This window comes from Coenobita brevimanus, chromosome 13 (genome assembly GCF_032717465.1).
Source record: "Coenobita brevimanus isolate Jiangsu-jjx chromosome 13, ASM3271746v2, whole genome shotgun sequence".
Lineage (NCBI taxonomy): Eukaryota > Metazoa > Arthropoda > Malacostraca > Decapoda > Coenobitidae > Coenobita > Coenobita brevimanus.
Genome location: NC_136966.1, coordinates 42,548,009 through 42,570,508, shown reverse-complemented (window position 1 = coordinate 42,570,508; position 22,500 = coordinate 42,548,009).

Below are 22,500 nucleotides of genomic sequence, written 5' to 3'. Positions count from 1 at the left end.
TGTGTGTGTGTGTGTGTGTGTGTGTGTGTGTGTGTGTGTGTGTGTGTGTGTGTGTGTGTGTGTGTGTGTGTGTGTGTGTGTGTGTGTGTGTGTGTGTGTGTGTGTGTGTGTGTGTGTGTGTGTGTGTGTGTGTGTGTGTGTGTGTGTGTGTGTGTGTGTGTGTGTGTGTGTGTGTGTGTGTGTGTGTATGTGTGTGTGTGTGTGTGTGTGTGTGTGTGTGTGTGTGTGTGTGTGTGTGTGTGTGTGTGTGTGTGTGTGTGTGTGTGTGAGTGTGTGTGTGTGTGTGTGTGGGTGTGTGTGAGTGTGTGTGTGTGTGTGTGTGTGTGTGTGTGTGTGTGTGTGTGTGTGTGTGTGTGTGTGTGTGTGTGTGTGTGTGTGTGTGTGTGTGTGTGTGTGTGTGTGTGTGTGTGTGTGTGTGTGTGTGTGTGTGTGTGTGTGTGTGTGTGTGTGTGTGTGTGTGTGTGTGTGTGTGTGTGTGTGTGTGTGTGTGTGTGTGTGTGTGTGTGTGTGAAGGCCGCCAAAACCGGAAAAAATGATATTCATTAAACTTAGTTGAATGGTTAGAACTGGGTGCCAGATGGGTCAGTTTCATCATGATATCGATTGATATTTTCTGAAGGGGTGTTTTGGTCCCTGGTAATTATCCCCATTGGCGTTACAATAAAAGCACGTGCATGAGATGGCGGGGCATTTCCGTGGAGTTTCATGAGATAAGACTAAGAAAGAAAGACTATAAGCGGTTAACAAGATACAGGACACTTTTAATAGCCGCACTGATCTCACCCGATCCACCACACCAGTCCCTCAAACCCCAGATACACATCACACGCTCCTCACGCATATCCCTGAAGAGAGAGAGAGAGAGGAGAGAGAGAATAAAAACCAAGCAGGTGTTTTCCGAGTAAAGTAGGAAGAGGGAAAGGATACTTGGTTGGGTGGAAAGAGGAAGAGAAGGGAGGGAAGAAGGATTCTAAAGAGGGAAAGGAAGGGGAGAAGGGAGGGAGCAGGAGGGAGAAAAGAGGGAGAGAAGGGAGGGTGGAGGGAGAGGGGAAGAGAGAGGGGTAAGGAAGGTGAAAAGGAGAAGGCATAGGGATAGAAAGTGACGGGACAGGTCGTGTAAGAAGGAAAGGAGGAGGTCAGAGGAACACTGAGGTGGGAGGGGTGAGGGAGCGGGTGTATGTATGCGGTGTGTTGGTGCCAGTGGGTGGTGTTTGAGGGGGTGGAGTGGAAGACAGGTGCAATGGAGAGATGAGGGGAAGGAAGTGGGGCTGATGCGAGGGAGCCAAGCAGGTAAGGCAGAACGGGGAGGGGTGAGGGTGGAGGTGTTGGTGGACGAGGCTAGGTGGGAAGGGGCTGGGGTGACAAGATTTAACACAGGTAGACAAAGCAAAGGAGGGGAGAAGAAGGGAAGAGGAGGGGAATGTGGAGGGAAGGAGGCCGTGGTGTTGCGCAGTAAGTGAACGAGGAGGGGGGATGAGAGAATGGGACACGTGGTTGAGGAAAAAGAGGAATGAGATGGCTGAGGGAAAGGAAAGCAGAGAGAAGATGGAGAAAGGAGAGGAGAAACATAAAGAAAGGGACTCTGAGGAAAGGGAGGGCAGACGTGGAATGGTGGGAAGGTAAGGGAAGGGAAAGGGGGAGAGAGCCGAAGGTGACAGGTAACTATGGTGGGGTAAGGTGTAGGGGTTGGTAAGAGGTGCGGAAAGAGAAGATGGATGTTGTGAGATGGGAGTGGGGGAGAGGGAGGAATGAAGGAGAGGGTGAAAGTGGGGAGAAATTGGAGAAAGTGAGATGGGGCGAGGGAGAGAGGGATGAAAGAGGAGAGTCTCGTGCAGAGGGGGAGAAATGACGAGATATAACACAGGCAGAGTGAGGAAGCGGAGAAGAGGTAGAGAATGTGGACTGAGAGAGGGGGAGGACCACGGAGGAGGTGAGAAAAGAGAGGGTAGTGGGGCAGACTGGGATGGGTATGTTAAGGAGAGGGAAGGGGTGAGAGGTTTGCGAGAGGGGGTGGAGGTGTCAAGGTATAAGACAGATGGGGTGGGGGATGAAAAGGAGGGTTGGGGAAGGGATAAACAGGTGGATAATGTGTAGTGATGGACGAGTAGGGAGGGAGAGCGAGGGGATAAGAGAAGTGAGGGGGAGGCGATGACAAGATATAACACAGATGAAATGGTGGTGAGGCTGAGGGAGGGTGGGGAGGTAGAAAATGCTGGGAGGGAAAGGGAGAGGGACAGGGACAGGGACAGGGACGAGGAGAGGGAAGCATAGTGTTGTGGGGGACGGGGGAATGAAGATGCCAAGATATTACAAGTGGGATTGGTGTGGGAAAGGTGGGGGCGAAAGAGGAAGAGGACGTGGAGAGTGTGGGTTGATGGAGGGGTAGGGAGGGGGTGAGGGGTAGAGATGACAAGATATAACATGGTCGATTGGGGGAAGGAGGGGAGAGGTGATAAGATTTAAAGCAGACGAGAATGTGAGGGAAGGAGAGGGGAGAGGAGGGGAAGGGGGAGAGGGAGAAAGAGAGGGATTATACACCTGACAAACACCTGATTCACGACTCTCCTGTTTGTCTGTCTGTCTGTCTATCTCTGTCTCTGTCTGAATGTCTGTCTGTCTCTGTCTCTGTCTGTCTGTCTCTGTCTCTGTCTCTGTCTCTCTCTCTCTCTCTCTCTCTCTCTCTCTCTCTCTCTCTCTCTCTCTCTCACCTTCATGTCTGCAGGCGTGAGGAAGGTCAAACATCATACGCCTGCCAGAAATAAACTCGTATCACACTCACTTGACTCACTTCACCGCGTCAGCACCACGACACCTTTTCAGTTTAACGAAGCTTCTAAAAACGATATTAATGCAACATATAAAGTAGCTCTGGCAATGATGGGGTGAATGATGGCAATATGTAACACCTCCAGTCTCAAAGCCTCCAATAAGTTCAGTACAGCGGTGTTAAGTCCAAAATATTTAAAAAGGACGACACTGGATGGAATGGCTCAACCACGTCATTATGGTTAAGGTATTTATATCTTATTTTTGCTATAATACGACGATCTTATTCAACTTAGGAAGAGTCCCTGTGAAACGAGAGAATCAATGAAGCTCTCCAGAAAAACTCCTCCAGAACCAAATAACATCTCCTAAGCTGAATAATTCGACCAGAGAGAGAGAGAGAATGAGAGAGAGAGAGAGAGAGAGAGAGAGAGAGAGAGAGAGAGAGAGAGAGAGAGAATGAGAGAGAGAGAGAGAGAGAGAGAGGGGGGGGGATTAACAAGGATAAGTGATACTTCAAGAAGTCTTATGAGTCATATAAAGGAGGTACTATGAATGAAGCTCCCAGGTATATCATAACTGTTGCTTGACTAATTACAAAAAAGCTTAGCAGAGATGAAGACTCTCGCTACCTACAGCGCGGGCACAGAAAAAGAAAGAAGCCTAATAGGAAAACATGAATCCCTATATCTACCACTAAATTACGTTGAAGATAGTCTACCTTTGTCCAATCGTGTCTTGGGCTGTTCTGTCGAGGAACCATCTACTATCTTTGTTGGTAGCTGCTTCCAGATAATGCAGATCTTATACAAGATATTTATTACGTAAGGAGTAATTGTGGAAATGCGTCAGATCAAGCTTCCATCCACGACTTCCCGTCGAGTTGGTAATTAAATTATATATGTGCTGCCAGTAGCTGTTTCCCAATCCAAGAGGGATTTGAAAGCCTCATTTGGCTCGCTGTGCAAACGCCTACCCTAAAATCTAACGAAAAGAGATCCAGTGCCTGGAGGGTTCTCTGGTACTGTATCTGGCTGACGGATATGATCGGTTCAGTAGCCCGTGCATGGGCTTTCTAAGGGCCTGCAATATTCTTCTTAAATGTTGATGAACAGAAATGCAAAGGTTATTATAGATGGGGCTGTAGCCAAAGAGAATCATACAAGGAGACAACTGCCTCCTTGTTTCTGTACCCAGATTGCCTTTTTATGTAACCTAGAATCTTCTGTGCTTATTTCTGTACTTCAGTGCACTGTTTGAAGAACCTGAGGTTGCTGCTGATATATTATTCCTTTAGTATCCCCACGTCATTACTGCTGACAGCAATTCTTAAGGAAGAGTAACTGGCTCTTGGATCTGCATGACCAATATACTCGTGCATCACCTTGCACCAGTTCAGAATGAACGGACTTTGCCGCTATTCACACCACTCCCCTGTTTTAACCAAATCTATACGTAGCTCTTTCTTTTAATGACGAAATATTTCCTCCAAGCTTTATGCCATGTACACTTGGCAGTTGGCTGACGTTGTCCACAGCTATATCACTGACATGAATGATAAATAATAACAAACATGAACCCGAACTCCATGGTTCTCCATTTCTAACTGATGTCCAGGTTTTTCCACAGACTACAACATCCTGGTGGTGGTAATCAGCCAATTCTCAGTCCATCCAACTGTTTCTCTCCAGCTTCCCAGTGCACATTTTTTTCCCCCTCAGTCTTTGATGATCTACTTTACTAAATGCCTTGTGGAAACTTAAAGAATGTCAATTGCCAAGCACTGGTCATATTCAGAGTATATACAGCCATGTTGAGGGTCATACAGTAACTTCCTTGATTCTATATAATCATACCAGCAACCATATCTTCCAGATCTTCCATACCACAGATGCAAAGCTGATTATTCAGCGATTTCCTGCACAATGGCGATCTCCCATTTTCAAAATAAGGATCACATTTACTTCAGCCACAGCCAACGATTTAGTGAAAATGGTAGTCAGGTGAAGGACAATCTGGTCACATACTCATCGAAGAATCCATGGAAGAAACTTCTCAGGACTGGGGGACTTGTTGGCTCTTAAAACTGCTACCGTAGTCGTTAGGATATTAATGTACGGTGCACTAACAAAAATTCTCTAAATTCACACCCTCATGAGTTTATCTGTTTCAACGATGCCACTGGCCATCACATTAATGAACAGTGATGATACACGGCAATTCAGAATGTCTCTTATATCATGATCAGAGTTTCTCAAAACCATGTTTGCGTGAATCAATGGGCCAATCCTGTTCCTAACTGACTTCCTACCGTACATGTAACTAAATATGTCCTTGAGACTCTCTTTACAAAAGATTGTCATCCAGAGTTCCTCATCGCACTGACCGTTGTCAATAAGAGACATCACTCTCCAATGCAGGCAAATGCAGTCCTTCTGGACTGCTGAATCACTCGTACCAGTATTTTTAAACATGGGAAACACTGCCTTCACCTCCTCAGCTTTTCCTGCCATCTCATGTGTTAAGTATCTGGGTTGAGATAATTGTGATTCAGTTGGCTTATAGGGTACAAACTTTGCCTGCTGTGCCATGAAACACTCTGTGAATGAGCACCAGAACTGAATTCCCACTTTGCCCTTTTTCCAAAGAATCGCACGTACAGTATTTCCTCCCTAAGATCACTGAAGTCTTCTCTCCTTGAGCCAAGTCTAATAATTTGTTGAACTTTATTTATCTTCGAACTTAGGTAAAGTACACGTCCTGAAAAAATAGACTGTGGTCACTTCCGTCTAATAGCTCGTCTACAAGCAAGCTGGAAACAGTTATTTTCAGTCATGATTCATGAACACCATATCTTACACGATCCTCCCCTACGAGGGCTGTGTAAACCCAGTGGGACAAGAACGTTTCATCAACGAAGCTGATTAGCTGTCTAGTTTTAGCATCTCCTGATAAAAGAAAAGAAAGTGAAGATGGAAATAACAAGCTGAACACATACAAAAGTAACAAATGCGGGAGTTCTCTATTATATGGATACTAAGCATCTCGTCTCCGGGGAAAAAAAAAAAAAAAAAAAAGGATTCTTGAGTGACTGATTGGCGGTCTGGTTACTGGAGATGCCCTTGCATTTAAAAATATGTCTTCAGTGTGAAGTAATTAAAGGAGAAAGTACATCCTGACATTTAAGAGATCAAGAGACAATTTTCTTGTGAGCACCTCATCCTTAACCATTTATTTGGGTATACTACCACCTAACCCTGTTCACTACGACCGAACTGCCCTACATTTCGTGTGTGTGTGTGTGTGTGTGTGTGTGTGTGTGTGTGTGTGTGTGTGTGTGTGTGTGTGTGTGTGTGTGTGTGTGTGAGAGAGAGAGAGAGGGGAAAAAAAAAAAATCAGTTTTGTTCCCATTTGGACAAAACTTCGTAGATGGGTTAAGGGTCAGCCATGGATTTTTTTTTTTCCAATAAAAAGGTCGAAGGTCAATGTCAACCTAAAGTCTTGATCAAGTATAAATTAAATTTGTTGGTAGGGTTAAGGATAAGGCAAGAATGACATTATTTTATTTTGAGAACAATCAGAGGTCATGGCCGCAGGTTAAAGTCAGAGTGAAGCAGTTTTGTTCCGATTTAGATCAAACTTAGTGGACGGATATAGGGTTAGGAAAGGATTTTCTTTTTGTTTTTAGAACAGTAAATCAAAGAGCAGGTCACTGGGCAAAGTCAACTTTAAACAGTTTTGATCCATTACAGACTAAACATTGTGAAAGGGATGAGAGACGTTGTGCAATTGAAACTGGAAATATGATTTTAATGAAACTTGGCAGGATGGCTGGAACTGGGGTCCGTTTCAATTTCATGTCAACTGAAATTTTCTGAATGAGTGTTTTGGCTCCTAATGAATGTTTCCATTAGTGTTACCTTACGTGGAAAATGTGGCAGCCACTTCTGTGGAGTTTCATGCCTTCCCGCAGGAGGATGTGGTTCGCCTGTGTTGATGCATAAATCAATGGTTTTGAGCAAAGCAAAGCGAGGTTCAGAAACAGCTTTTATTTGGGGAGGTCTTGAGCGTCCTGTTACAGCCACGAGGCGCTTGTATAAAATCAAAAGGTTAGCCTATTGTGGCCATGTGGGCTTTATCTATTAATCCCTCCCCCCCTCTAATCTCCAGACTTCCCCCCAGGACTGAATTCCCTCTGTTTGATTACTCCTGTTCTATGTTAAGAGAGCGTACCATCTATCTAACTATTGCCAGACGCCAAATCCCCTCCATGTCGCCCCGTCCCCCGCCATTTCACTGTCCTGCTCCCAGCTCACACCCTTCTCTCTCATATACCTCTCCACTCCATCCCTCTATCTCATCCTTGGCCTCTCCCTCCCTCTCCCCCCCTCCACCTCACTCATATACACCCTCCTCGTCACTCTCTCATTCTACATCCTCTCCATATGGCCAAACCACCTCAATGTGTTTCTCCTAACGCTTCCTATCACGTCCACATCCACACCACAATGCTCCTTCACATCCTCATTTGTCAGTCTGTCTCTCCATATGACTCCACATGCTCCTCGCAAATAACTCATTTCCACTGCCCTCACTCTTGACTTCTGCCCCTCCAACAAGGTCCAAGCTTCACTTCCATTCGTTAGCGTTGGTATCACAAAACTGTCACGCAGTAACTTTTTCACTTCCATGCTCACTTCCCTATTTCTTATCACTGCTTTCAAGGAACAAGCAACCTTTCTTCCTTGTTATACCCTTTCATGCACTTCATCCTCCAAACTTCGATCCACAGTGTGATGCGTAAGGATGGAAGTTTGGAGGGTGAAGTGCTTGAAAGGGTACAACAAAGAAGAAAGGTTGCTGATTCCTTGAAAGTTGTGATAAGAAACATGAAGTGAGCATGAAGTGAAAAAGTTACTACATGACAGTATTGTGATACCAACTCTAACGTATGAAATTAAAGCTTGGACCTTGTTGGAAGGACAGAAGTCAAGAGTGCAAAAGTACTAAATGCAGAAGCTACAGATCCCTTTGGTTAATGCACTTGGTGTGGTGTGGTGTTACACTGCCAAAGTCACTGAAATTTACAGAAGTGAAAAACTGCGTTTCCGAAAATCGATAGTGAGAGACACGGGCAGGGCAGCTCCCAGCAGATGCGCAGACATGTAAAAAAAAAAAAAAAAAAAAAACAAGTAGCACTCAGAGAGTGAAATATCTGCCCTCATCAACTAATCCGAGGGTCGAATATTTAACTTTGCCACATAATTTTGACCATCGACCGATTTCTCTTAGAATCAGATATTTCAATCCTTCCTTACTCTTAAACCCTCCCACCAAGTCGAAATCACATTGAGACTGTCAGAGTTAACTCTCCCTTGTGATCTTGACTGACTGCTCTCAAATTCGAATATCATTATGGTTCCCTTACAGTGAACTCTTGCACAAATTTGGTCTGAATCGGACAAAAACAGTTTTAGTTGAGTGACACAGAACCTGACTTTCAACCTATTATTTCCACAAAGTTTTGTTCAGCTTAGTTCAAAATTGTTTTAGCTGTTCAACATAGTCACTCTCACCGAACTTTAACCTTGCCTTGTGACTTTGACCTTTGACTGTTATCAAAATCGAATCCCTTCGTTTTTGCGTTACCTCAACCGTTTTACTAAATCTGAATTGGATAAAACTGTTTAAGTTGACTTTCCTAGATGAAACTTTAGTCAAGGCATGTGACCCTGACCTATGACATATTGTTATAAAAAAAAATGACTCTCTTGGCTGACTATCAACTCTTACACCAAATTTAGGTAAAACTGGATGATTTTTTTGTTCCCTCTCTCTCTCTCTCTCTCTCTCTCTCTCTCTCTCTCTCTCACACACACACACACACACAATTCCCCCCGCAGGCGTAGATATAAAAGAATTTTGCATAGACCCAGTATGCTCTTCCTGTTCAAATTTGCAGACCAGAAACCTGGAAACTAAGTACATTTTTAGATCGCAAGTTAAGAGTCCCCTAACATTACTGGAATGGAGCCTCTTGGGTATGGAAACTGACGAAAAAGATATACTGGGTTATGACTATAATTAAGGTGCTGACGGACAACTAGGGTAATGGCGTGGCAATCCAGCGATTGAGTGAGAGGATAAGGGAACTCGAATACAAGATGGAACAATGAAATTCAGAGATCTGCTGTGACTGCAAGGAACAGAGTAACAACATTATGTCACAGTGGAGAAAAACGGGAGAAGTCTTCTTACTAAAGCTGATTCTCTCAATGTGATGATGATGAGAATGACATGTCGTGGGAGATATTATTACTGAGCAGGGACAAATGAATGGATTTTTTTCTTTCTCCAAGCCAACCCGCACACGCTGGGGTGTTTGGCAACACCATACACAACACAAAACCACACTTTACATTGTACAACACATTGCACAACGAAAATTGTAAAAATCAGAACAGAGAAGAAAAATGAGTGGGCTTTGTAACAACATTCTGCCACTCCACGGATCACTCTCGGCTACACATAATACTTAGTGATATTACCAAATCACAAACATGTACCTCTACAACCCACGCCACCATCACGTCCGACAGACCATCACATAACAGATCACCTCTTACAAAGAAAAAAAGTCATACCGGTGAACCATTCTCCTAATACGAGTATAAGTCACTTCATACCAAGACATACTGTGTCTGAAAAAAACAATATTTTCAACATAAGCAGTCCTTTCCACTCAGTCACAAAGTGACTGACTTCACTTCAGAACAGACATACATCATTATATGGAAAATAAGGAATTCTACAAGAACAGGGCCAGATGGCATTAGCAATCAACACCTGAAACAAAGGACCACATGGCATCCAGGCCCTCACAAACATTAGTATTTATCACACACACTGATGTATTCCTAACATTTGGAAACATGGAATAATCATCACAATAATGAAACCAAATGAAGACCAGGCACATCCATTTTCATACAGACCTAAAGTAGAATGTAGAACACCATTCATTTCAACCGAACGGCTGATTCTAAACAGCCACACCTCATATTCCCCTTGGTCAATCGTAAAAGAGCATTAGAACACTATAGTCCACTAACACCTTACTAACCAGCCTCACACATGCATCCGACTGCATCAACTCCTCGAGACCAGTACATCATACACTTCTAACAACTATAAACATTAGTAAGGCTTTTGATGCCACCTCCAAAGCATATTAATCTCTAAAATTTCAAAACAAACATGGGAAATGTCAACAACTAGAGGCCCCCCCCAAGGGAGGAATCACACCAGCCGCGAGCCGGTACATATCTAGCGCGGCTCGGAATATGACCCTGACCTTGACCTACTTTCACCAATTTCGAACTCATGATCGATTTTTTCCCTACTACATACCTGTAAAACTTTGTGATTATATCTTGAGCTGTTGTGAAGTTATCGTGCTAACAGACACACAGACACACACACAGACAAATTGAAAACAGCACCGGCTTCGCTATCATGGCTGGTAATCATTGGCCTGCCAACTATCCATCATGCAGACAAGCACACATTACATTCCAGGGCAAGTCATCACGAACACAAAACTTCCTTAAAGGGGTCCCCTAAGGCCTCTTTCTTTCACCAACACTCTTTAACCTATATTTGCATGATATTTCCACACCACAGTCGCTAACAAACATTGCCTCACATGCAGATGATATTACCATAACAACAACACAGCACACTGCACACACAGCTTGCTCACTGCAACAAGATTGCTTTAGTACACTTCAGGCACGAGTGACTGTTGCTCCAGCCCAATCTACCACCACACTCGTCACCGACGACAGTCGCGAGCACAGATACACCCTTAACATCACACTTAATGACCTAACACTGCCTCATACTCCTTCCACCAAGATTTTTCGAGTGGCATAAGGCACTGGACACACCTTCAAGGACCACGTATAAAATATTAGATGATGCACTCTAGACTCAATGCACTTAAAGCACTTACAGGAGAAACTGTGGGCAATAAAAAGAAACTCTGTCCCTACTCTGCAAGCAATATATTAGATCAGTGATGTCCCATGCCCCCCAGCATGGGCTGGCACTTTACCTAAAGCCCAGTACAAACCTTGCAGACCATGCAAAACAACACCCTACATATCATCACTGGCTGCACCATTACCACTCCTATGGCTCACTTGCATTCTGAAACTAAAGTTCTCCCAGTTAGAGAATAACTTGAAATGAGATGCACACAAATCTAGTTGGCAGCCTGTGCCAACACACAATACCCTTGATGTTATGCAACGGAGCCACACAACAACAAGGCATATAGAATCGTCCCCGCGCAACCATTTCCAGACCCTCTTGAAAAACATCCCACCTCCAGGCACTCCTACACTAACAATGAATAAAACACCTGCCTACCCACTTCATGTGCAGGACAGTACAACGCCTTCATCAAAGACCGTACAACAAGTCCTCCCAACCCCCCAGACATCCACCCATTGAGGGTATCTTTATGTAGCTTTGATCGTATTCACCTATTGTAGATAGGCTGAGAAAACGACTTCTTTCAGTTCCCCTAAACTGCCAGCTTAGATTGTGGTTGGGTGTAATAACAGACCACACGTATCCCGCATTATAGTAGGCCCACATGACGCAGTGCGCATAGTGTAGTACTGTACAGCACACGCTACACTGAGACGTAGACAAAAACAACGGCGTCGGGAACCTATGAGAAAATTCTTTAGGGGCGGTTGCTTACTTTCAGTCCACGGGTTTTCTTGGTTGGCAAATCGGTATTGATCAACAACAACAACACTGCACACTCACACACAGCCGCACATTACACCATTACTGTCACATTCAGACGTTTCTAATACACTTAGTAAAAACCTCTCTTAAGGATAGGGTTGGAAATAAGACGACCTGAGGATGGTTACGTCAAGTGGAGGCTGTAATGAGGCAAGGCAGGTACAGTTAAGGTGGTACATGACAGCACAAGGCAAGAACACTGGTAACTTGCCTCCAGGATATGTCAACAATATGGCGGATGAAAGTCACATTCTCTCTCTCTCTCTCTCTCTCTCTCTCTCTCTCTCTCTCTCTCTCTCTCTCTCTCTCTCTCCAGCTCTGTGCCTGACTCGCCCTGCCAAAATAGCTCCTACCGCTTTATCCGGCCCCCTCCCCAATACCGGCTATAATTAACTCTTTCATTGTGGTGATGTATTTTTCATTCTAATCCTAATACCATCAGATAATTACATTCAACGACCGTATTCATCTCCTGTACTGAAGGAACTGAATAAGGATGTAACTAACCCTTCCAGTTCAAAACGATTTTTTTTCCTAAGCCAAGCATACATATATAGAATCAACAGCAAAAAAAAAAAGGAGAGAAAAAAAAAAGGATTAAACGAGTCTGATTGGGCGCTTGTAGAAGGGCAAACGGAGGAGGAGAGAAGGACGAGGGTAGTGGTTACATGGAATAATTTGGGTTATTCATTTACCTATTCATTATTATTTGGTTTAGTTTTGCTGTTCTGGTAACAACGAAGAGGTGAAGATATATTTTTTATGAATCGGTTTATAATTTATTCCAGTAACTGCATCTGGAAATGATTATAGACGCATTTTCTCTTATTTTATCCTATCTCCTGACTCTCTAGCTGTGAAGGGTTAATGAGGTAGAACAATCGCAGTTCAAGGTTTTTCCAAAGATGAAGAAAATCGTTTGCAGATAAAGGAATAGACTAGAATATATATATATGAGAGAGAGAGAGAGAGAGAGAGAGAGAGAGAGAGAGGTCAGACAGTGAGCGAAATGAGGTCGGGGACTCGGTGGAAGGAAGAAAGGAGAGGATGATGGGGAAAAAGTGCGAGAGGAGAGAATATTATGGGAAAGAGGAGGAGGAAGAGGAGGGGGGGGGGTTGTACGGAGAGAGATAGGAAGGGGAGTAGGGGAAGAAGGGAAGGAATAAGGGAAGAAGCGAAGGAGTACGGGGAGTGGGGGATAACGAAGCCTAAGGTGGTGATGGTGGGAATAGGGGGATAGAGGAGGGGCGAGAAGGAAAGAAGAATGGAGGGCAGGGAAGGGGAGGGGAGGGGAGGGAGAGGCAGGGAAGGGGAGAAGAGGGGAGGGGAGGGGAGGGGAGGGGAGGGGAGAGGAGTGGAGGGGAGGGAGAGGGAGGGGAGGGGAGTGGAGTGGAGGGGAGGGAGAGGGAGGGGAGGGGAGAAGAGGGGGGGAAGGAGAGGGAAAGAGGAAGAGAAGTGAGAGGAAGAGGAGGAGTTACAATTTATTTCTGCATTTACATATATGTAGAGAGAGAGAGAGAGAGAGAATGAAAATAAACCGAGTAGATAGAAGATATACTGACAGATATACTGTATACTACAGACGAATTGTTATAGTTTATATTCATACAGTAAGTGCAGGAGGGGGCATGGGGTGAGTCTCCTAACGCCACCTTTCCACCGACATTGACAGCATAATACCGAATACTCAGTCTCATATCACGCTTTTATTTCGTTCCCTATGCATGAATTACTCTGCATTTTTTTCGAACTTTATCGCTTCACAGAGAGAGAGGTGTGAGCTGGGAGTGTGAAAGGGTAGTTAAATGGCGTTGGACAGGACGACTTGGAGGCGATTTGTTTGTGGCCTTCCTTTACGGATTTGAGGCGTCTGGCAATAGACAGACTGAAAGATCGTTTCATAGACATTTTTTTTTTTTATCTTCCCTTTCCCACATCATTTTTCTCCTCCTTTATCACTCTATATATAATGTTATTTTTATAATTACTCCATGCCTGATAGTAATTATCTTCACCTTCTTTCATTCACAGTATAAATATTATTGACATTTGGTTTAGTAAGCTATTTTTTAGATTTATTCGTTCGTTCACTAGACTATTTTTTTTTTTCTAAGTTCTACACTCCACTGGTCCCAGTTCACCCCTTCCATAAGAGAGGCCTCCCCTCAGTTAAATATAATCGTCTGAAGGCAACAAGAACTCAATACCGATATAAAGAAAGCTGTGATATAACAAAACAGGTTAATGGAGTTTAATCCTAACTCCTTCATGTTCAGTCCTTCCCGAAACTTGTATTAACCCTTTCAATCAGGTGACCCATTTATTACATTCTTGTCACCACCAGACATATTTTTCAATTTAGGACAGGCTTGTAGCAACGAAGAGTTAAATGAGAGCTGTATCTACCCCTTCCAGCTTAAAAAGCTTGATGATAGAATAACAGAATAGAGAACCAATTTTCGGGGTTAAATGGTAAAATATATATATATATATATATATATATATATATATATATATATATATATATATATATATAACTATTAATGACGTGATTGAAAATAATGATTAACTGAGATTGTTTTTAACTTTTCGGTGCCGGGTCACTTTCCCAGACTGAAAAAACTCTGGCCGCAGCGGTAATACTGAACGCGGTGGTAACGTGCGGAAAGGTTTATCTGTCTATCTATCTATATACCTAGGCTGCTTCCCCCAAGGAAAGGGAGGTAGCCGAGACAGGACGACACACTCCCCATTTACTCATCCATTCAAACACATTCATTGTACTCTCAGAAGTACAGTTACAGTCGACAGCTCTGTTACACTCTCGAAACCGTGTCAATACCGAATAAGATTATGTCAATCAAGAATCTACAAGCAGATTGCAAGGGTCGTGATTTTGTTTCAGTAGTTAGAAACCCAAGATAAGTAAAAGGATTATTGATCACATCTGTATATTATCATCATCATCATCATCATCTTTATCCTAATCCTATTTCAGGCTATTATGAATTATGTGCAGTTCTAAATAGTAATGAATTAAAGCGTCATCTCGAGCAAAACTTTGATCACAGTGAACCTTTTTTTCGCTGACGTAGGGGACATGTGAGCCTCCGTAGGCAGCGAAGTTTATATTGCCTACATTTCATCCTTCTTGCCATCAATTGCTTTTATTCAGTTTCAGAAGAGCCTCTATTAGTGGAGGCATTGATGCAGGCTATATATTACCTATCCAGTTTGAAAAATCTCTCTTGGGCCGAATGAAATTGTCTGAAGTAACATGAATAAAACAACAATGATGTCCTCCGGCTTAACGCTTTAACATCGACAAAGCTGGCGTCAGTAACATTGAAGGGGATATGAAAGTGGCGTAGAAAAAAAGTTGAAGATGAGTCACGGAATCTGTTAAACCAACACAATCTCCGTATCTGATGCTACCCAGAGGTAGAAAGAGCAATGTTTATAACATGACACAATAAGGAACTAACATGAGGCTCAGAAAGGAAAGCCAGGCTGAAAAAGAGAAGGGAAGTAAAAGCCGTGACCCATTAAGAAGTGCAGAGTTACTGTAAACCAGTGACGGAATAAGCGAGGGAGATTTACCTCTTTAGTAGAGTGATGTTCACTTTAATTTTTGCTTTCTCCACAAGATTGTATCCAGCTTAGCGTAGACTTTTACACACTAGGGAGTTAGATACTGCCTTCATTAAGCTTTCTACCACACAAATTCTCTCTTGAACGCATATAATTGTCTTGGGGCAGCAAGACAAATTATTATTAAATTATGTTATTGTGATGGAGAGGTTTATAGTATACAAGCATCACTACTTGTCGTTCCATGAGTTAAGGCTTTTTACAAGGTTAAATCTCAGTGAGTCTGATCACGACTATATAGATGCGCAGTAAGAAGCCTCAATACAGGATGCCTCTGTTTACAAGAAGATAAAACTAAGTAGCAACACTGGAGACTATACATCAATTCTGGAGACACACCAGCCCATGCACAAACGTACAGCCAGAGGCACAAAACAGAGTGATCTATGGTCACCAGTTGGTCAAGTTTCTTTTGTTACATTCGATGGTAATTGGTTCATTACTTTCGGAGACATCTGCTCATGCCCAGAGGCACATTCAGCATCAAAGAGCACAACTTTATAGTTAAAATACATGTAAGAAGTTTCAGACCTCCAAATCGTTTCCCATCGGAGCTACAGAGGGAACACACACACACACACACACACACACACACACACACACACACACACACACACACACACACACACACACACACACACACACACACACACACACACACACACACACACACGAAACATAAACAGTCATTTAGTGTCAAAGAAGAGTAAATAGTATGACAGATTAAGAGGAAAGTAAATGGTCCAGAGAATTAATGAGATGACAAGACATAGAGTTAATAAGAGGGAATGAGAAGGGGAATCTGTGTCTTAACAATATTAACCATATTAACCCATTCAGCCAGAGGACATACATCATTTATATTGTGTTTTTTCAACTTTCAAGGCATTGTATTAAGCTCAGGACAAATCTTTGAACTGTACAAGTCAGACACAGCCTTCATACTCTGACTAACAGATCTTCCTCCTGTGTTAAAATTGTCTGGTTGTAGTAGGAATAATATTTAATAATACATCCTCGGCTTAAAAGATACAGAATGATTCGTTGATCATGGAGAGCTGGAGATGATACAACACGGAATTAATGTAATCAGACAGGGGAAGTGGCCAAGGATAAGTTTGGAAGTAAGGAACATTAGCGAGAAAACAGGGAAGGAGGTAGGAGAACAAGAACAAGACATGAAAAAACGGACAAGGAAATGAGAGAGAGAGAGAGAGAGAGAGAGAGAGAGAGAGAGAGAGAGAGAGAGAAAGAAAAATGACCTAGCACCAAGACCATCGCCCCATAAATAAAACAGACCCCCCTCCCCCTACCGTGGCACTGTTCCCACCTGGCAGCGCGCCCGTCTTGGCACTCCCTGGTCCTGGGTTCGCGTGCCAGAAGTAGTCTAGTCACACCCAGCATGGATTCGAATGAACGTCACCGGCACAAAAACACCTGGCCGCTTCCCCCCAAGCTTGCTGACTGACTCATTCCACTCTCACTGACTCACTAATCTCATACTCCCTGCCTCAGACTATATTGCAACTCTCACTGACTCATGTTATTCTACGTCACTTACTTCATAGTCAGTCACACCGACACACTTCACTTACACATTGACTCATCCAACCGTCAGTGACTCATTCATGCGACATTCTTACTAACTCACCCTTACTCACTGGCTCATTTTACTTATATTACGTTCATATATAAATCATATACAGTATATATATATATATATATATATATATATATATATATATATATATATATATATATATCATCTATTCCTTTGTTACCCCATGAGAAGCGTAGGAGCCCGGGGCAAGCAAGTTGGTCCTGATATTTAAGATGAGAGTGACCAGCCTCACTCATCCCGGAGTCGCATTACGTGAGCAATAAACCCCAACCACCCCTTGGATATAAACCCACACCGGCTCAATCCGATTGGAGCGTCTTATTTACTCACTAAATCACCAGGCGCCATACTTTGGCTATATGGTTACTACCCAGCATAGTAAATGGTTTCCTGGTGTACTGGAAACCATTTAGCTTGTCACTGTGTAGAATCACCCGTCAACAGAAGGAAGAGGAAGGAATGAAGGAAAGAAAAACAGAATAGGAAGGAAGGAAGGAAGGAAAAGAGGAGAGGGCAGTCACCTTAGAGCAGCACTACATCGAGTGAGTGGATGGTGAGCGCCCCCACCTACCACATTATATATATATATATCTATCTATCTATATACCTAGGCTGCTTCCCCCAAGGAAAGGGAGGTAGCCGAGACAGGACGACACACTCTCCATTTACTCATCCATTTAAACACATTCATTCACATCTTAGCCCCAAAGGGGAGAACGGACAGATCCTCACCGCACCACACCGCACAAGGGTCAACTGCGCAATGCAATCAGTGACATCCGCAGCAGGGCCCGACAGCAGAGCTGGTTTACCCCTGCCACATCATAACATACCCATCCCCTTACCCGCACCTGACCTGACTAGCTGATCAGACCAAATGCTGGAGAATATCCCCTCAGGGCTGCGTCATCACTTTTTTATTCACAATTTCTCTCCATTTATTTCTGTCACGCACAGCCACTCTTCCTTGCTCGACAGACATCCCTCTCGCATCCAGCGCTCTCTTCACACTATCCATCCATCCTATTCGTGGTCTTCCTCTCAGCCTTACACCTCTCACATCAGATCTAGTTATCTTTTTCACCAATCGCTCATTATCCATTCTCTCCATATGCCCAAACCATCGCAACACCCTCTGCTCAACTCTACCAGCCATCTCCTGAACAACTCCAGTTCTCCTTCGCACTTCATCATTTCGCACCCGATCCATACGCGTCACTCCACACATACTCCTCAGACACCTCATCTCCATTACATTCAAACTTTTCCTCTCTGCTACACCCATATTCCATGTTTCAGCCCTATATAATGCAGTCGGTACCACAACACCCTCATACAGCCTTCTCTTTACATCCATTCTAAGCGAACGACATTTAAACACTTTTTTCATTCCTCCCAGCACCTTTCCTACTTCATTTTATTCTAAACTTCACTTCTGCATCTATTCTTCCATCCACAGCAACATGTGACCCTAGATATTTAAAACAATCTACCTCCTCAAGCAACTCACCATTCAAAACTATATTCATCCCCCTACCATCTATCAACCTCGTACACTTCATCACTTTACTCTTATTCTCATTTACTTTCAAATTCCTCCTTTCACACACCCTTCCAAACTCCTCTACCAACTGTCTCAATCTCTCCTCTGAATCAGTCACCAGTGCAGTATCATCTGCAAACAGCAGCTGCTTCAGATTCCAATCTCCACCATCAACATTTACCATATATATATATAATATATATACATATACATATATATACATATACATATATATATATATATATTTTTTTTTTTTTTTTTTATGCGAGGAAGAAGGAACCAAAGGCCATGAGCCCGCAGTAACAGTTCCCTCCAAGAGAAAAACAAAATACAATAGAGAGCCAAATTCAAGATCCGATCATTTTGAGATGCCTGGACACACTGCGTTTGAAAGACTGGAGATCATAGGCAGGAGGAAATACAGACAGAGGGAGACAGTTCCAGAGCTGACCTGTTGCATGAATGAAAGACTGGGAGTAACGGTTAACTCTTGCATTAGAGAGTTGGACAGAAAAGGGATGAGAGTTTGCTGCCAGACGGGTGCTACGCGCCCGTCGTAGAGGTGGAGGAATGCAAGCAGACAGTTCAGAGGAGCAGTGACCATTAAAGTAGCGATAGAAAAGAGATAAAGATGCAACAGTGCGGCGAAGAGACAGAGGTTGAAGGGAGTCAGTAAGAGGAGGAGAGTTAATGAGACGAAAAGCCTTTGACTCCACCCTATTGAGAAGAGCTGTATGTGGGGAGCCTCCCCACACATGAGAGTTGTACTCCACACAGGGGCGGATAAAACCCCTGTATAGAGTCAACAATTGTGCAGGGGTGAAGAAAGAGCGGAGTCGGCTTAGCACACCCAATCTCTTGGAAGCAGATTTTACAAGAGATGTAATATGATCTTTCCAAGATAAGTCCCGAGTAAATGAAACCCCAAGCATGTTCAAGGATGATGCAGGATTAATCTGAATATTATTAAACATTAGTGGGTATACCTGTGGAAGATTTTGTCGGGTTGATAGGTGTAAGAACTGAGTCTTAGAAGCATTAAAGACAACCATATTATTTTTACCCCAGTCAGAGATATGAGCCAAGTCAGATATTAGGTGTGCCATAGCCTCATCCCTTGTTTCTTGAAGTAACTGTTGAGATGGGCGTTGCGGGAACCGAATGGAAAGGTGAAGGGTGGAGTCATCAGCGTATGAGTGGATAGGGTTAGATGTACAGCTTAGAAGATCATTGATGAATAAAAGGAAGAGAGTTGGTGATAGGACAGAGCCCTGAGGAACACCACTGTTGATAGATCTAGGAGAAGAACGATGGCCATCTACGACAGCAGCTATAGAACGACCAGAAAGGAAGCTAGCGATGAAGGTACAGATAGAAGGATAGAAACCGTAGGAGGGCAGTTTGGAAATTAAAGATTTATGCCAGACTCGATCGAAAGCCTTTGAGATGTCAAGTGCAATGGCAAAGCTTTCGCCAAAGTCCCGAAAGGAGGATGACCAGGAATCTGAAAGGTAGGTGAGAAGATCGCCAGTGGAGCGTCCCTGACGGAACCCATACTGACGATCGGAAAGAAGGTTGTGATAGGAAAGATGCCTTAAAATTTTTTTATTAAGAATTGACTCGAAAACTTTTGAAATACAGGACGTTAAAGCAATTGGACGATAGTTGGAGGGTTGGGAGTGGTCACCCTTCTTTGGGACTGGCTGAATGAGAGCAAACTTCCAGCAAGAAGGAAAGGTACAAGTTGACAGACAAAGGCGAAATAGTTTGCCTAGGCAGGGTGTAAGCACAGAAGCACAGTTTTTGAGAACAACAGGAGGGACCCCATCAGGCCCATATGCCTTCTTAGTACTGAGGCCAGTAATGGCAGAAAATACATCAACTGAAGAAATTTTAATGTCAGCCATGAGGAAGTCAGAGGGGGGAAGTGATGGAGGAACAGCACCGGAATCGTCTAAGGTGGAATTGGAGGAGAAAGTCTGTGCGAAGAGATCTGCTTTATCAGTAGAAGAAATAGCTACAGAACCATCAGAGGTGAAAAGAGGAGGGAAGGATGATGAGGTAAAGTTGTTAGAAAGATTTTTGGCAAGGTGCCAGAAGGAGTGGGAAGAATTCGAGTTGGAGAGTTGAGAGCATTTAGTATGGATGAAATTATTTTTAGTAGAGCGAAGAACAGACTTAGCACGATTCCGGGCAGAAACGTAAAGATTATGTGATTCAGGGGTGGGTTGGCTCCGGTACCTTTTGTAGGCCTTCTCCTTGTTGCGGACAGCATTAGAACAAGCGTGATTAAACCAAGGCTTTCTTGCGTTAGTCAAAGGATATGAGAAAGGAATGTATGCTTCCATGCCCGAGAGAATAACCTCCGTAATGCGCAAGGCACACTCAGATGGCTCACGGCCATGGAAGCAATAATCATTCCAGGGAAAATCAAAGAAGTACTGCCTGAGGGCCTCCCAGTCCGCAGCTCCAAAATGCCAGAGATGACGTTTCCCTGGAGGGTCCGCAGGCCGTACTGGAGCAATAGGACAGGTTAAGGTAATAAGGTTGTGATCGGAGGAGCCCAACGGAGAGAAAAGATTAACAGAGTAAGCAGAAGGATTAGTTGTGAGGAAGAGGTCAAGTATGTTGGAGCTCTCTCCAAGGCGGTCAGGGATACGGGTAGGGTGCTGTACAAGCTGCTCTAGGTCATTAAGGATAGAAAAGATGTAGGCTTGTTCACCAGGTGGATCCGTGAAAGGAGAGGAGAGCCAAAGGTGGTGGTGAACATTGAAATCTCCAAGAATGGAGATTTCAGAGAAAGGAGAAATGGACAGAATGTGTTCCATCGTAGAAGTAATATATATATATATATATATATATATATATATACCGCATATTAGGGTACGTCATGGAATACAGGAATAGAATAAGAGAGGTCAGATTTCTTTGCTCACGCTCATGAATGTTCCAATTGAAGGAGAAACAACATGTGTAAATTTTCTCCAGGATCGGGCATCATTTAGGGGTCGTGCAACGAAACTGATTTTCGGTTCTGTTATAATATTCCTACTTCAGTGTAATGGAAAAAAAAAAAAGTGTAATTCAATATCACACTGGATATACCATGGCGAGTGATAGAACACACAGAAGAAATGTGTATTAGCGCAGGACACACTTGTTTGCCGTCTGAGAGTACTTTCGCCGATGTTCTTTAGCAACTTGAACCATGGCCTGGAGTTGATCCTCTTGTCTGTCCTTCCCTGGATCATGAACTCTTGAATGACGGCCACGCCAAGCTCTGCCGCGTCATTTGTCACCAACAGCTTGACGGCACTGTCCCTCGAGCACAGGCTTCTGTGATTGCCCAGGTTACAGGATCACTGGCCATAAACGAGGAGTTGATGTCCAGTTGTTGCCACACGATCTTCGCCATACTGGTGAGAAACTACGACAGGCTTTTCCTCACGACATGCTCGGGGGAGGAATGCAAATGCGAGGTTGGTTCTTCCTAGCTCTCAGGTGTTTATGCAGTGAACCATTGCCATCTTCTCTGTATTGGACACCCCACTGTCGAACATTGTGAGCCCAACTGTCGCCACAGACAGATACCAAAATGACGAGCAAAGGCTGTGGCCCCAACATCCCTGATGGCTTGCTCCATGTGCAATGCCAGCTCCTTCAAATGGGTGAGGTCCATGCGGGGAGCAGTAGCTGCTAACGTGACAAAGAACCAAGCTCACACGTAGTTGCACACAGCGAAAATGCAGAAGTCCGTCAGTTTCTCCCAGAAGTTTTCCCTCCGACTGGGTCCATGCAAAGACGAACGTGTGGGACGAAGCTGCTCGAACTGATCTAGGAACATCAAGATTTTCAACAAATAAATGGCCCCTGCCACCCGTCTAGCGAGATGCAGTGCACTAGGGGCCTGGAACTGGACGGGCGAGAAGTTCTGGGGTGCGTGATCTTGTTGATGATACGGTATGGAGTCACAGTTGGGATCTTCAACTTATCCCACAATTCTGACAACATTTCCACAGCCTGCTTGATGCACTTTTCGAACTCGGGGTTCCATTTGTGCAGATGGAAGATCAAGCATAGCATTTCAACCCGTCTT